The sequence below is a fragment of the Parus major genome, chromosome 3 (assembly GCF_001522545.3).
Source record: "Parus major isolate Abel chromosome 3, Parus_major1.1, whole genome shotgun sequence".
Taxonomy (NCBI): domain Eukaryota; kingdom Metazoa; phylum Chordata; class Aves; order Passeriformes; family Paridae; genus Parus; species Parus major.
The window spans coordinates 56,963,008-56,968,369 of record NC_031770.1 but is presented as its reverse complement, the minus strand read 5'-3'; positions in this window follow the sequence as shown (position 1 = coordinate 56,968,369).

Here is a 5,362-nt window from a genome sequence, read left to right as displayed (position 1 = left end):
TATAGTGTGATTATCATCTGAGAAAAATGTATTAGTAGTATATGAGCCAACCATAAAGTACACTTTGTTTCTCTCAGTTATAAAATAAGTTCCCATGGTGCAAATAAATACCAAGTGCAAACATGAGCCTTTTGAAATAACTCGAGCAGCCTAAAAACAAGGTGCATAGGCTCCCTCTACAGTCAGTTTTTAGGTACCTAGCTCTCAGTGCTGATCTGAAGAGCTGAGATCCCATGACCCAAGCTCCTGTAGGCTGTAGAAAAGGGGATGGAGCCTTTGCACCAAGCAACCAGACTGGCTCAGCCTGGCTGAAGTACCTGCACCCCAATGAACAGGCAGTGCATCTCAGTGGATGCATGATTTGCTGTTTGCATGGATGTTTCCAGTGATTCTCCGTCACATCCCTCTGAAGCAATCATGTCCTGCTCAGGTACATAGTAGCATGTGATTATGGCAGACAGCATGCTCAGAGCTCCCTGTTGAAAGTCTGTGTTCTTGATATATTCACAGGAAACAGAGCTATGATAAGATCCAAAAGCACAGGCAAGTACTGAACCAAAATCATCCCTAAGTGGCAAGGATGAAAGAGTGATTCACTTAGAAGGAAATTGGTGCAGAAGTGTTTACTCACACAAGAAGGTTTGTGGGACAACATGTCAGCATGCTCCTGGTGGGAAGGTCTGAATGGGAAAGTCTGTGTAAGGCACCTCTAGCAAACTGTTTTAGCCTAAATTCTCAAAGACCTGAAAACCAGTTTCTCTGGAAAGCTAACCTGCTAGAACTCCCTGCCGCAGTTTCTCAGTCTTCATGAGTGACTTCATGAGAAGATGCTGTCAGGTCTTTGAATTGGGGCTATTGTTTGGCAGCCAACAGCTATTTATACAATCATTATCAGTATGCCTTTCATCTGTAATATTTTACAGGAGCATGGTAGGCTTGGCTTTGTTCACATTTCACCAGCCCTTCAAGCCTACATCTAAAACTCAGGAAGGTCAGAGTACAGGAGCATTTACCCCAGTTTTTGAAGGCTGATGTGTTTTAAAGCAGTCATGGTAATGCTTCACTACTGCAGACTGAAGGGATTACTGATTACAGCCAGCAAACCTGTCACACGTGACAGTGTTTCATGAACCTGCCACTGCAGAGTGATATGGATCTTCTGTCAGGGGCACAGATGCCCTCTGCTAACAGAGCTGCTTTGGCTTTCTTCCCTTTTCTCATCTGGCTGAATTACCTGCTATGTGCTGATTAATGCTCTGCTGCATCTGTGCTAATAAATGGGGAGGCTGGAGGCAATGGCTCACCTCTGTGTGAAACATCCCCTGTCAGGGTGATCTTTTCCCTCCTGACTACCAGAAACAGCCTGTCTGACATCACCTCCCCAGACCTGCCTGGGTGTTGTGAGGTGGTAACAGGAATCAGGCAAAACAGTACTGGGAAGGGTGGTAAAGGTGTTTAGTTTTTCAACTCAGATGTCACCCTGGCAAGCTCTCATGCTACCTCCATTCACATGCACTCAGATCCACCACCACAACTGCATGCATGCTCACTGCCTGCTCTGTCCCCAGCAAAGTGGAAAAAAAACCACACTAAAAACATCATAAAGACATCACACTGATAAGATATCCAGGTGACAAGAGTCACATGCCTTTATACAGGTCGGATGGACCACTCAGTTGCCCAAAGACTGGTGAGACAATACACATGAGGGAGTCTGGTCAGGATTATTCAAGGGCAGCTTGGATGACAGTAACCAAAACCTCTGGACATCCTGAAATACGTAAAGCTACTCAATGTCATTCCCACTGAAGGATAACGCTTTGCTTCCTGGCGATAAAGAGAATACTCACTGAAGGTTTTTCAGAAGGAAAAACATTAATCATAATCAAAGATACAACCTTCTGCCAGCATAACTGGCATGTGAACACCACACTAGCAGCTCTCTTCTTGTTTTCTCCAGCAAGTAACTACAGTAGGCAGAATCAGGAAAGGGAGTAGAGCAGATTTCTAGAGTTTATGCACTTCTTGCTGTACTTAATTCAGTTTTGGCTGGGACAGGCTTTAGCTGTTAACCACTGCATCAAAGATGTGCTCTGCTGAGTAGTCTGTGTGCAGGAGGGTACAAGGTTTAAAAGCTGCTGGTGCAGTGAGCTCCTTGAGCATTAACAGAGGGAATAGTCCCTTCTCTGCTTCTAATGAAACCATACTGAACAGAGATAGGTAAACTCTTCAGCTGTAAGCAGTCAAAGGGCTGGGCTTTCCTTAGCTGCAAAAGATGTTTAATGCAAAGGAGCAGTCCTGTTTGTGGGACTTCTTTTTAATGGGGATTTTTACTGGGGATTTTTTTAATGGCTCTTTTAAATATATATTACCTACCACCTCAGTTTTCTTAATTATTTAGTTTTGTGCTCCATGAAACTCAGAGGGTCACGGAATGCTCCTCAGGGGAAAATTAACCCAGGGACAGCAGCCTGCTCAGAGGTTCCCTTCAGAAGCACTAACCAAGCTACAGAATCTTTGTCTGACTTAGAAAGATTTGCAGAAGACAGAAAGACGGTAGAAATTTTTCAGGCAGATACTGTTGCCCATAGATGTTTTTTGTCCAAATCCACACTTTTGATGTTCAGCTGCACGGAATCTCTTCCAGTCCTCATTGGAGGAAATGGGGAACAGCATGAAAGGACCTTGTGCAATCATGGCCATGGGAACATGACATTAATCACCCTCTCAAGTAGAGGAGGCTGAGGATGTCTCCACTGTTTAATCACACATTTACACATTAGCATTGTCTAATAAATTATCATTAAATAGCTTCAAACTGTTTGTGAGATGGGGCTGTATCTTGCAGCAGCCTCTCCACCCTCTGCCTGCCCAGGGTGCAGGGCAGGGCAGGGCAGGAGGCAGAGGGCAGGATGGGCACGCAAGGGCTGGTGACCAATTTCAGGGCCACTCTCTGTTCCCTGAGTGTGGGTCAGCTGCATGTGAACCCCTGCAAGTTCAGTTTGGTCACCTTTGACTCAGAGGCCCCAGCTCATACTGCAGTGACGGGTCTGCTTCCCATTTCAGGAACACTATTCTTTAACCACTAAGTAGCTAAAAGAAATCTGCCCTGTTGTGGTTTTGCTGTCTTGTTTTCTCTTATTCCCTCAAAAGAGCATACAAGCAGTCATCTATGTCCACTGTAATTCTCCAGTTGTATATGCACATGAGGGAAAGGATCATATTTCTTTAGTAGTATTTAGGGCCTCTGAAATTACTGGACAGAGTAATTGTCACATGTCCCATACTGTGCAGATTCTTAGTGACAGACTGAAATGGCCATAAGCTAAGACTCCAGATCTTGCATTTCAAGTATGTCATATATTAAAGAAAATAACAACAGAAGCCAAAATGAAGAGCCAAGGTGTGTTTAGAAACCACATTTAACAAAGGTTGCAACGTGAGACTTGACAATTGACAAAGTTAACTAATTATATGCTTGTGAGTTTCCATGATTTGTGACACACAAAGATGCCAACCCTAGATGACATTTTAGAGTACATTGGAGAATTTGACTTCTTTCAGAAGAGAACCTTCTTTGTCTTATGCCTGCTTTCTGCTACTCTTGCTCCCATTTATGTGTGGATTTCTTTCCCGGGTTCACCCCTGAGCATCGCTGCTCCAGCCCCGGGGTGGCTGAGCTGAGCCAGCGGTGCGGCTGGAGCCTGGAGGAGCAGCTGAATCACACAGTTCCCGAGTGGGACGGCCACGGGGCCAGCTTCAGCAGCCGCTGCAGGAGGTACGAGGTGGACTGGAACACAACAGGCATCAGCTGCACTGACCCCCTCAGCAGCCTGCTGGGCAGTGGGAGCAGCGTGCCCCTGGGTCCCTGCCGGGATGGCTGGGTCTACGACTCCCCAGGGAGCTCTCTCGTCACAGAGGTAAGGCATAGCTTGTCCAGAAAAATCACTCCTGCCTGCACAGTTTAAAGATTGAATATGCTGGATTAGTAAAGGTTGTTTTTGGTGTACAGTCTTAGTCTGACTGCTAATAAACACTCAATATCAGAACCTGCTAGGCACCTAGGGCAAGGGTTCATATGCATGAACAAGGGGAAATTATTGCTTTTCCCAGCAGCATAATACTGCAATCTTGTCATCAATGGCTATTCTCATAATTATTATTTCCATCACCCAACTGAGGGTAGCACCCCATAGCCCAAACTGAGGAACTGCAGCTTTGGATGATAATCCAAATACCCATCCATAATGAACAAGAAGCAAAGTATAGGGCTACATTTCTCACATAATGCTTTAGCAACAGCAGTTATCTCAATTTAAAGTATCTAAACCAGATAATCTAGAATATGAAAGCCAATGCAAACCAGTACTAATAGCCTTAAAGCCATGTAGATACCTGAAGTATAGGAATGACCTCCAAACAGATCTCTTCTCCTTCTCCTCCAAATCTGCCAAATCTGTATTAGCTATACCTAAACTGTGCCTAGCAGATGTTTCTGTCACTCCATCTTAAAAAAGTGCATTGCTGGATACTTCACAGCTTCCATGGGTAGGGTATCCGTATTTCCTAGATTCACTATCATCAGTGTTACAGAGCAAGTCTATCTCATTTTCCCTTGGGACATATGGGCTGGGGCAGGGAAGAGCATTCCAGCTGTCCTCCACACCAGGGAAATGGGTTGAGCTCTTTGGAATGGCCCCAGCAAACTCATCTTGGTTAGAAAAAGATTAAATAAGCAGCCAAATGCATCCATGCTTCTTTCTGGGCTGAAGGCTAATTACACTTGAAGGAATATTTCCAGCTGTAGAGAAGTTATTACCAATTTGCCCTCCTCCCTTTGTTGGGTGTGTCCTGACAACGTGTTAATGGTAAATCAAAAGCAAGTTCCCAAATACCTGTTCCCTTCAAAGAAAAGACAGCCTAATCCTGGGCCTTTTGCCAGTGTTAATGAGATGAGTGACACCCCAGCCCCTGGCTCCACCCAGCAGGGTTCATGGCAGCACCTCCATCTCTCTCATCTGACACTGATTTTGCAGCAAGGAAATACATGGTTTGAGACAGATCTTGGCATCTGGGAAGGAGACAATGCTCCAAGCCTCCTCCAAATTTCAAGGCGATGGGTGATGACAAGAGGATGAGATTTTTCTGAACTTTTTTTATTTGTTCTTTCAGAGTTTTCCTCCCTTTCTCACTCTCCTTATGTGTCATTGTGCAACCATTTTCTGGAGTGTAACTTTCACAAGGTTGAGGAAAATCTGAACAAGATGTATTGCCGATGTCAGCTAAGAGGATAGAGGGTTTCTTACCCTCTGTTTTCTAGTTGATGCCATTGTTTTCCTTCCTTCTCAAACAGCCATGGTTT